The following is a 12,103-nucleotide window of genomic DNA, read 5'->3' as shown; positions in this document are numbered from 1 at the left end:
AAGCATCGCTAATTCTGACTTTTGTTTTACTGACCGTGTGACTTGAGTAAGTCACTTAACAGTCCCAGGCTTCCCCATTTGTCAAGAGGGAGTCATGGCTGTCAGGATGAACTAGAGGATGAACACATGTGAGAGTGGGGTCATTTAACGACCAAGTATTTACTGGGATTTACTGAGGTCTTCCAGTGTGCGGGGACTGCCCTGAACACTACATGGCTTATCTCATGGACTCCCCACGACTAGCTGATGAAGAAAACACCATTTCCATTTAATAGAGGGAAAAGTGAGCCTCAGTGAAGGTCAGCACCTTGCTCAAGGTCACTCAGCTAGAAGTGCCTTCCATCCCGGTGGTCTGATTCCAGACTTCCCTCAACCATAGGAGTTCTGTAGTGAGGATGGGCTTTAATTTTACCCCAAGGCTGGATGTTTGGATTGTTTAAAACTTTGTTTCTATCATAAATGATGTGGAGACAAGTTGGTACATAAATCTGTGCATTTAAAAAATACCTTGGACTTCCCTGGTGGCACAGTGGTTAAGAATCTGCCTCCAATGCAGGGGACACAAGTTTGATCCCTGGTGCAGGAAGGCCCCACATGTCGCGGAGCAACTAAGCCGCTGTACCACAGCTACTGAGCCTGCGCTCTAGAGCCGGTGCTCCGCAAAAACACAAGCCACCGCAATGAGAAGCCTGCGCAGCACAATGAAGAGTAGCCCCAGCTCGTGGCAACTAGAGAAAGCCTGCGTGCAGCAACGAAGACCCAACGCAGCCAAAATAAATAAATAAGTAAATAAAAATTTAAAAATAGCTTTACTGAGGGAATTCCCTGGCCGTCCAGTGGTTAGGACTTGACGCTTTTACTGCTGGGGCCCGGGTTCAATCCCTGGTTGGGGAACTAAAATCCTGCAAGCCACGCTGAGCAGAAGGGCCAAAAAAAAAAAAAAAAAAAAAAAAATCACCGAATTGTCCTCTCAAATGGGTGAATAATGTGGTATATAAATTATACCTCAATTAAAAATATCTCAGTAGAGCTATTTTTTCTTTTGGCTGCTGTTTTCTTCTTTTTGGATCTTAGTTCCCTGACCAGGGATTGAACTCAGGCCCGGGCAGTGAAAGCGCCAAGTCCTAACCACTGGACCGCCAGGGAATTCCCCAGTGAGTTTTAGAATATTCGGAGTCGTACAACCATCATTGCATCATTGTACAACCATCAGTCTAGTTTTAGAACACTTTTTTTCACCTCCAAAAGAAACTCTGTGCCCACTGGCAGTCACTCTGCCTTTCCCCTGGACCTTCCAGCCCTAGACAACCATCATCTAAATCCTGTTTTGTAGATTTGCCTACATACTTTGATATATACTTTGAAATATACTTTCAAACATCCATTCACAAATATACTGGCATACAGTCTCAGAAGCAGGGTATGAAAATGTCACATTTCATTTTATGCTCACAAGCACTGAGTGTTATCACTCAGTGATAAAACCTTTGCTATTCTGATGGATAAAAAGTGGTCTCTTATCTGCAATTTCCTCACCCTTCATCCCACATAACTCACAGCCACCCTAAGAAAGAGGTCTTCCTAGTCTCATTTCATGAGACTCAGAGGATGGGAGTAACCCCAAGGAGGGAGCCTGTTGGATGGAAGGGACTGGGGCTCAGAGGAATGAGCAGCCTTGATCTGAGTCCTGCCTCTACCCGGAGTGGTCAGGGAACCTGCAGGGGAGACAGATGACACTTGGGCTGTAAGCTGGACAGGGTGTGACCAAGCAGAGTGGGCGGGGAGAGGGCGGCCACAGGCAGGGAGGTGGGGAGCTCAGAGGCAAGTGATCAGGGCTGCGGTCTGGCAGCCTGCTTCCTTCTACACCTTGACTTTGGTCTCTAACCAGCCCAGCCCTACGTGGAGGCTGTCTCTTCCGGGAGAGCTGGAAGGGCTCACCTTTCTGCATCGAGCCTCTAATTCCCCTCTTAAATGGCCTCACGGGGTAGGCTCAGGCTCCCAGCTCTGTTAAAATGCTGATGCCCTTGAGAAGGCCTGGCAGCCCGTAAACATTCACCTCCCTCCAAGTCACTGTTAACCAGCTGCTGTCAGAACTGAAGTCGGGGTGCTTGCTTTTAGTCTGTGCCTTGCAACCACCATTTGACCCCTCCTTAACGTCCCCTGCATCTCTCAACAAGAATATTCCACAGTCATGTAGTAGGGATTGCAAACTGGTACCAGTGCCTGGCCTAGAGAGACTTGTTATTTTGGGGGGCAGGGCAGACAGCACGTTTGTTTGTTTATTTATTTATTTATTATTTGCCTGCACTGGGTCTTAGTTGTGGCACGCTGGATATTCGTTGCCACATGTGGGATCTTTAGTCGTGGCATGCAGGATCTAGTTCCCTGACCAGGGATCAAACCCAGGCCCCCTGCATTGGGAGTGTGGATCAAACCCAGACCCCTTGCATTAACCACTGGACCACCGGGGAAGACCCAGCACATGTTTCAAAATGAGAAATTGCATATGAAAGCCTGGATGTTTGACTTTTATTGATGGCCTGATCAGCCAAAGCAGAATCGTGTTGCCACATAGAGAGGGCCCCTGCTTTCTGGTTGGCCCCAGTCCCCACCACTCTCTATTGACCATACCAGCTCAGTCCCTCATTTATCTTCCTGAAACCTCTAGGTATCTGAGTTTGCAACTCTCATATAAATAGTCTCCTTCCACATTCACTGCTACACAAAAATGTGGTTTGTGAAATGTCGAAGATGCCCCATCAATCTTCTGTTTGTTTCAAAATTTAAATTTAGTTTGTATTGGGTTGGCCAAAAAGTTTGTTTGGGTCTTTCCATAAATAAACTCATATGGTTCAAAATTCAAGGGCTACAAAGGGGACTTCCCTGGTGGCTCAGTGGTTAAGAATCCACCTGCCAATGCAGGGGACACGGGTTCGAGCCTTGGTCCGGGAAGATCCCACATGCGGCTGAGCAACTAAGCCCGTGCGCCACAACTACTGAGCCTGCACTCTAGAGCCCGCGAGCCACAACTAATGAGCCCACGTGCCACAACTACTAAAGCCCGTGTGCCTAGAGCCCGTGCTTTGCGACAAGTGAAACCACTGCCACGAGAAGCCCGCGCACCACAACGAAGAGCAGCCCCCGCTCGCTGCAACTAGAGAAAGCCCGCGCACAGCAACAAAGACCCAACGCAGCCAAAAATAAATAATAAAATAAATTTATATATAAAAAAAGGAAGTGTGTGAAAAAGTATTTTTTAAAAAAAAAGGCTACAAAGGTACATAGTGAAAAAGATTTTCTTCCATATGTCCTGACCCTTAGCCATTGACCTTTTGTTAACAGAGGCATCAATGTTACCAGTTCTTATGTCTTTCAGGAATATTTCATGTATAGTCAAACCAATATAATAATATGTACATATGATTGAAAAAATTCACCTTCACTGAATGTCAATTTTAGAAAAAAATCAGAAAATGCAAAAAGGAAAAAGTGAAAACGATTCGGTGGCCTAACTCTCCATAGATAATCTGTGTTAGTTAACATTTTGATGTATTCACTTTCTGATTTTTACTGATAGAGATTTTTAATGGAAATGGTATCAAATATAAATAAGTTGTTATAGCCTGTCGTAAACTCAGAAATAGATTGTATGTCAATAATTACATGAAACTTTTTTTGTAGTCACATAATATTCTATTGCATGGGTATACTATGATTTATTTAGACCGTTCTCTGTTTTTGGCTACTTGGGCTGTGTTCAATTCCTTGCTGCTTTTTTTTTAAAAGACATTTATTTATTTGGCTGCGCCAGCTCTTAGTTGAGGCATGCGGGATCTTTGTTGTGGCATGCGGGATCTTTTTTTAGTTGCGGCATGCATGCGGGATCTAGTTCCCTGACCGGGGATCGAACCCGGGCCCCTGCATTGTGAACGTGGAGTCTTAGCCACTGGACCACCAGGGGAGTCCCAATTCCTGGCTGTTTTAAATAGTGATGCAATGAACATCCTTGTACCTGTCAAATATTTGCTCACCTGTCCAAATATTTCCTTAGGATACATTTCCTAGAAGTGGAATTAATGGGCTAAAGGATGTGCCCACGCGCGCACATTTTAAAGGCTTTCCATATATGTGATCAAACTGCCCTTCAGGAAGATCCTACCATTTTACTTGACTTTCAGCAGCACGGGCAAGATGCAAGCCGCGCTGCCTTCTTGAAAATGAAAGGACGCGTCTCACCAGCCGAGTGAGTCCTTGCCTGCCTGCCTGCCTGCCTGCCTGCCCGGGTTTTTCTCGGCAGAGTTCCTGGAGGTCACCAGGGGGGCCCTTCTCTCCTCTGCCTGGAGTCTGGCTGGGCTGTGATGGTGGGGGGATGTGAGGCCCCCGAGCGGGATGGTGGGGAGCTCCTCCCTCTCTCCTCTCCATGCAGGGATGGGCGGGGACATCTGTGTGGAGAAGGTGGCAGTGAACCCCACGGAGTCCCAGGGAGTTGGCGTGCGGTGAGGGCAGGCGGGGTGTGGCTGGGGCACCTGGGAGCCGAGCCATGCAATTGTCAAGTCATTCACCCGGGCCGGGACTCCACTGCTGCTTGAGCGAAGCGGGGCTAGAACAGCGCCCACCACGGAGAGATGCGGGGTGTCCGGCAGGGCCCCTGGCAAGACACCGGGCACACTGTGAGCCCTCCACAAACAGCAGCTTAACTGAAAAGAAATTAAGAGAACCCAGGGAAAATGAGGATCTGCTCAGGCACGCCCACGACAGGGACCCATGTCCCGGCAATGCAATGGGGACGCTCTCCCCACCCTCCAGTCTCCCTAGCCCCTGCCCAACAGCCCCCAGGGCCCTCCTTACAGCTTCCACCAGGGCTGATGGTGTCCCTGCCTCCCCCTGGTGTGGGGACCAGATGGGGGCCCCTCCCCTGCTGAGTCTGGCTCTCAGCTTTCCCGACTGCCGTGCTGTCAGCAGCTTGAGAACAAACCAACCAGCTGGGCGTGGGTGGGGGTTGGAAACACACCCGCGTGCGTGTGAGTACACGAATGTGTGTGCATGTGAGGACACACGTGTGTGAGCATGAGGACGTGTGTGCACTGAGAGCATGTGAACACGTGCAAGTGTGTCTGCAAGGTGTGTGGCTGTGTGTGTGTTGTGCACCATGAATGTGTTGTGAGTGTGTTTGAGTGTGAGGGTGCGTGAGCTTGTGTGAGTGTGAATGTGTGTGCGTGTGAGCAAAATGTGTGTTGTGTGAGTTTCACTGAGTATATGTGAGTGAGAGCATGAACATATGAGTGTGTGAGAGTGAGTGTGTGAGTGTGAGTGTGCTCTCACCGGGCTTTCCAAGGGAGGCACATAGCCTCAGGGTAGAAGCTTTGCAGCAACTCTCTTATTCTTCCTGTTTATCACCCCCCCGCCCCCCCTCCCCCCGCCAGGTTCCCGGATGTGCTTTATTAACAACAGGGATGTGTGGGATTCGGACCCCGAGTGGGATGGATGGTCTCATGGTCCTGGGTGGGGCTGCAGAGGTGAGCTCTTGAGCACACATGGGTCTCAGAGCTCAGCCTCTGGGAGCCTCACTGCCTGACTCCAAAGCCCAGCTCCACCAATTCTTAGCTGGGTCACCTTGGGCAAATTACTGAACCTCTCTGTGCCTCAGAAATGGGGACAATGATACTGGCTACCTCATGGGCTTGTGGTGGGGATTAGATGGGGTGAAACACACAAAGCCCGTGGAACACCTCCCAGGTGTCACTAAATGCTAATGATGGAGCAGAGTGGGGTTGGGGAGTCGGCATAGGGCAGAGGTGTCCCTGGGGGCGAGGCAGGGAGGTCGCTGCCATCCAAGCCAGAGACCCAGGCTGGCTCCCACAGGACAGTGCGGACCTGCCTGTGAGTGTGGTCTTGCACCACATCTTTCTTGAAAGAAAACCCTTGCTTCCTTGCTTAAAGGGCACATGGAGTCCAGACAGCTGTTCTTTTCAGATTTCTGAAAACTTCAGAGGTAAGGGCTTTTCAGCAGGAAAGGCAAGGAGACTGATTTCAATAAGGTGCATCTCCCAGCAGTGCCTGCATTTCGCAGCTGCCCTGCTGGTGCCAGGGCAGGTGGGTGAGCAGTACCTGGCCGGGCTTTGCTGCGGGTGGTATGCAGACAGCAGTCACCAGGCCAGGGCCTCTGGGACGCTTCTGCCTCCCGTCTGCTCCCCTCTTGGACCCTCCACACCCTCTGACTCTCCCTGGGACTCAGGAGACAGTCATGTGCAGAGCGAGACTCTGGGATGCCTGAAACTGCCAGCTGAGTGGCAGCCTGAGATGCCCCGTGTCCTGGGAGGAGGCTGGGGTGGGTTCCCGGGCCCTCTGTGTCCAGCTGAATCTGAATTTCTGGGATTGGGTCTTGGAATCTGCCTTTGTAACAAGCTTCCCTGATGCATGTTCAGGGTTTAGAGCCACGGATCTCACCAAACCCCTAAACTTTCCTGATGGAGAGACCGAGGCACACGGAGGGGAAGGGACTCAGCCGCAGTCACGGGGCTGCAGAAGGGCAAAGCCGGGTCTCCTGATGCTCCCAGCTTGAGTTTTCCGCCTCATTGGGCCTGCTTTCTGTAACGTGGAATTTTCTGTAGGGACACAGAGCCAATTTTATGGCAGGAGCTCTCAGAAACCAGTATCCTCTGCCAGAAATTCAGGCCATCACCACTCTACTGGAAGGAGGGTAGTCTGTGGGGTAGGGGCGTCTGCCATGCCCCCTGCCCCCATCCTCTGTGTGTTGTCTTCCTGCCCGTTGGGGACCAACAGGTCCTGCTCACTGACAGATGTTCCAGAAAACCTGTCACAAGGCAGGCTTCTGGGAGGATGCTGGACACAGAAGGGAATCGGGAGAAGCTGCCTTTGGGCCCATGAGCCCAGATGGGCACTGCTGGGTCAGCAGGGAGGAGTCACAGACAACAAGCAGACTCTGCAGCTTGACGCCCCTTAAGCTTTTACCCACAGGGCCTGCCATGCCCTGCTTCTCCCCCGCCTGAGGCTTGAAGGCTCACACCAGAAGGTTCTTCTTCTTGGAGGGAACCAGATCCAGACGTGGTGTCTTTTGTTTTCTGGGTTTTTTGGGCCGTGCACGTAGCACGCAGGATCTTAGTTCACCGACCAGGGATCGAGCCCATGCCCCCTGCAGTGGAAGGGTGGAGTCCTAACCACTGGACCGCCAGGGAAGTCCAGGAGGCGGTGTCTTTTGTTGCCTGCGGAAAGAGGAGACCCTTTCTGGATATGTCCTCTATCACCGACAAGGGTAATAGTGAGATTGAACCAATTTATTGAGTCTTATGTGCCAGGCCCTGCGCTAAAACCTTCCGTGCCATACAGAACAAATCAATACCCTTATTATCACTATTGTTGTTAGACAAATAATAGTAATTACTGATGTTTGGGGCACTTGCCCTGTACTAGGAGTCAGGCACATGTTTTGGGCCAAGTACTGTGCGTGGATGAGTTCATTTAATGAATGGGTCTTACATTATTATTATCTGTTACTGTTCCATTTTATGGATGAGGAAAATGAGGCTCAGAGAGATAAATTGTCCAGTCACACAACCACATCCAGGGGTGCGGGCCCCGGAACCCAGGTCTCTCCACTAAGCTCTTAATCATAATGTTAAACTGTCTCCCAAGGTTATCTCCTACCTTTAAGACGGTTCCCCCTAACAGATGTGTGTTTATTTGCGTCCCTCTGCTAAAAATTTTAGCTTTCTTTGCACCTAGGGTCTGGTTCTTGCCTCAACTTGTAGAGCCTGAGGCACCGTGAATGCCAGCTCTGGACTTTCTTTATTGGAGGCAGACGCGCCAACTCAAAAAGGCAGACGTGTCAGCGGCCCTTTTAGAAACAAATCACGCCGGTCATCATGTGACATTGCGGTGTTCCTCATCATAGCTCAGTTTTCCATTCTGATCAACAACTTTGTACCACAGTGTGAAGACTGTGGTCTGGAAAGACTAGAGACAGGGTCCTTGAGTAGGTCGTTTCAAGGAGAAAAGCAAACAACACGAACAAAAGATGGATGAGGAGGAACAAGTTCTGAAAAAGTATAGGAAACAAAGACCGTGAGGTCCTAGTAGACCACTAGCTGAGTGTTATAGTAGGTTAGCTGCTGTTTTAAATACTTACCTAGCAGTGGAATATGGTAGTAGAATTGTTGAGGTGAGCACCACAAAACAGTGTCCCATCTCAGGTGTAGAATGGACTGAGAATACCCAACACGGCCTCTTTTTTTTTTTTGCGGTACGTGGGCCTCTCACTGCTGTGGTCCCTCCCGTTGCGGAGCACAGGCTCCGGACGCGCAGGCTCAGCGGCCATGGCTCACGGGCCCAGCCGCTCCGCGGCATGTGGGATCCTCCTGGACCGGGTGCACGAACCCGTGTCCCCTGCATCGGCAGGCGGACCCTCAACCATTGCGCCACCAGGGAAGCCCAACATGGCCTCTTTTTTGATGCCATAATCACTGTTTATGGACTTGTATTATTCTCACCTGTGGGCCTCCGCAAGAAACCAGGTGAGAAATTAGTTTGAGGCTCTATTCCCTTACTTTCGTTTAACTCTCAAGAAAGTGTGTCCAGGGCTGCTATTTGCTTATCCAAAGCCCACACCCCTGTCTTCCTTAGCAACAGAAAGCTTATAGTATTGGGTGTGTCAATGGGATTTTTATAATGCCACATTTCCTTGCCTCTCAGGAAGAGGCCAATAAGATGTAAGCAAAAGTTATTGGGTGAGGTTTCTGGGAATGCTCTTGAAAGCAGGATCACTTAGCTGGGAGGCCTGCCCTTTTGCCCTTGCCCCTTTCCACTCCCTGCGGCCTGGAATGTGGATGTGATATCTGGAGCTGCAGTGACTATCTTGGGATCATGAGGTGACCTCAAGGATGGGAGCCTCATGTTAATGATGGCTGAGAGCAGGATAGAAGAGACTGGGTCATGGATGGCTATGGAGCTGTTGTACTAACCCCGGACTGGCTGCCTCTAGACTTCTTTTTACCTGAGAGAAAAATTTAACCTCTATCTTATTCTAGCTGCTGTTATTTTGGGTCTTTACTTACAGCCAGGTGCAATTCTGATACCAATTTCCTACCTCTGTTCATGAATAAAGAGGGGTCTGATGTGGATGTAGCAGGGTGTCCCTGGGGTGTGTATACCGGGAGGCAGAGCTTACGTTACACTTTGCAGGCCTGGGGGCTTGTGTTGCCCTGGTCCTCTTTGTAGGAATGGACACACATGTGGTTTCATCTCTTAGGATTGGAAGGGGAGAATGAAAGCGTTTGGTGCAGAAGCGCCCAGCGAGAGGAGGGGCAGGCAAGAACAGTGGAACATGAGGAGTGAGGAGGGGAGGGCTTGGGGCTAGAGACCTGTGGAGCTGTTTCTGTGAGAGGTGGTGAGCCTCTGGGCCCGGGCACTGTCCCCTCCAGACCTGCGTGACAAGGAACGGGACAGCTCTGGGGAGGGCACAAAGCCTTGCACTTCTGCCCCCAGCTCCAGCCTGACCTGGCTCTGAGCAGCCCTGCATCACGGAAATGGTGGAGGGCAGCAGCCCTGATGGCTGGCAGTGGGCGGCTGCTTTCTTGGAGGGCGGGTCAGCAGAAGCAGGGGACACAGATCGGATGAGGCCAGGGAGGAAGACAGGTTTGGGCTTGTACCCGAGCACCCAGGAAACACCCGAGAAGGCTCTGAGGTGGGCCGTGGTCCTGCAAGTGTGCAGCTGGGCGCTAAGATGCTTGGGAATTTAGACGTGGGTACGGAAGAGACTTCATTTATAGCCTCAGACAGCTGAGTGGGTTCTACACGGAGCTGGAATCTGATGAGCTTAATTAACATCATAAATCCTGCCGGGCTCCCAATGTGGTAGCCTCCTTATTACCTGGTGGAGACTTACCCCTTTGCAAAGCTGGCTTCAGCAACTGTTCCATAAAGATCCTTGAAGTTCACAGCCCTCTTTGCTGTCTTGAAGCCCACACCAAATTTTCTTAGTCTGTTCTGTATTTGCTTATTCAATCAGCAATTCAACCGAATGTATTTAAAGGTATAAAACAACTTTCTTTTTCTTTTTTTTTTTGCGGTACGCGGGCCTCTCACTGTTGTGGCCTCTCCCGTTGCGGAGCACAGGCTCCGGACGCGCAGGCTCAGCGGCCATGGCTCACGGGCCCAGCCGCTCCGTGGCATGTGGGATCTTCCCGGACCAGAGCACGAACCCATGTCCCCTGCATCGACAGGCGGACTCGCAACCACTGCGCCACCAGGGAAGCCCCAACTTTCATTTTTAAAGCAAAAACTTCTACCTCAGTCCAAGCAGCCCTGTCTGGCTTACCGTTAGCCAAAGGATTCCATCCTCAGAAACATCCCTTTGCCAACTGATGCTCATAATAAGGGTCTGAAACACGCAGCGAGGGTCCGAAGTATAACAGTCAACCTCTCTGCAGTTTATAAAGCCTGGTCTCTCCTCTGAGTTATTTTAATGCTTATTTTATAGACGGAGAATCTAAGGTGGGGTCTTGCTGATGATGCTGTGGGTGGCGATTGGTCTCTACCAATTAGAAAAAAAGAAATCAGAGCTTTTTGTTTTTATCATGTTCCATCACCCTCCAAACTATTAGCATCAAAGGAAAATGGACTCACTATTAGCCAAAACATTTGTTTAAATACAATAAAAGTGCTACTGATCTATGAGCATCGACTCTGAACCTGGCCCAGCACCGAGCGCCTTGCATATGTGATTTCATTTAACACGTACAGCTTACTCAGCGTCCTTGCCTCCCACTACACCATCTTAAAAAAGCCCGACTTTCTTGCAAGCGTCCATTCTGTCCCTCCACAGCCCAAGCCCATTCTAGGTCATGCCTTGACCAAAGTCACAGTGCATGTAATACCCACTCCCGTGTTTCCACCAGCCATGGCCAAGGAAGCACGGAGCCCCAGCGCTGTCTAGAGTCCGTAGATGACGTTATATCCATTAACAAAAAGTCCCACACAGGCAGATGTGTGTAGCTGGTAGAGGGAGTGGGCTCAGTGATGGCAGAGGTTCTGAGGAAGCCTGGCCCAGCTGTGGGACGGGACGTGGGCACTGGCCAGCACAGAGGCCCGGAGCTCCAGCAGGTAGCTGACAGGCAGGAGTGGGGCTGGGTTCCTTCCACTGCGCCCGGCCCATCCTCAGGTGTGATGGGCAGGTCCCTGGATGGTGTTGGGATTTCCGAGGGGGTGGGGTTTTTCATTTACCAGCCTTCAGTGGGCGCTGCTGAGGGACCTTCCTGTGGCCTGCAGGGGGCAGGGCAAGGATGAGAGAGAGGACTTGGCTGGGAGGAGGGGGAATGTTGGTGGGTGGCATGGAGCCTGGGGGGCTCTGTGCCTCGGTGTCCTGGCTGGAGCTAAGGGGACGCAAGGGGGGGCCCAGAGGAGAAGGCAGAGGCCAGTTCACACACCAGGCCTGCGTTTTGGTTCAGGGGGCTCCGAAAATTCATGTCATGGGTAGAGCCTCAGCTTGGGCTGACTCTCCACTGCTCCCAGCAGGAGGTGGAACCTTAGTGTCCTCAGCTGGAAAGTAGTGGCAAACTGCCTTAAATGAGCTCTTTGCAAACTGTGTTCCTTAAAGTTCAAGGTATTTGTAAGAAATAACAGATGTTCTGTAAAAAGCTTTTGTCATCCCCTGTCTACTTTGCCCCCTCTTGGAAAGTCATGAAGTTCATTAGTATATTCAAGGCTCTGAGAAGACCTGCGTCCCAAAGCCTGTTTGACTCAGGGATTACCCCCCCTCCCCGCCCCCGACCCCCAGGAATACCTGTGGAGGACCAGGGTTCCCTGGAATGTGGTCTGGGAAACTGCAGTGGATGTGGCTCCTCTGAGGCTGGACATTCTTCTGGGAACAGACCAGGTTTGTCACAGGAAGTGATTTATGGGCTGGAGAGCCAATTCATTAATCTGCAGGGCAGCTATCTCCGTGCACCTGATCAGTCGATGGGAGCAATTTGCCCAAGGCGGTCCCTCTTGGCAGGGGAATTGAATGCAGAGGCCAGCAATGGCTTGGAAGTTGCCTGGGGGAACTTGAGGAGGAGACGGCATTCGTGGCAAAGTCTGTTTCTCTCCA

Source organism: Lagenorhynchus albirostris, chromosome 9, assembly GCF_949774975.1.
Source record: "Lagenorhynchus albirostris chromosome 9, mLagAlb1.1, whole genome shotgun sequence".
NCBI lineage: Eukaryota > Metazoa > Chordata > Mammalia > Artiodactyla > Delphinidae > Lagenorhynchus > Lagenorhynchus albirostris.
Note: the sequence above shows the minus strand (reverse complement) of the source record.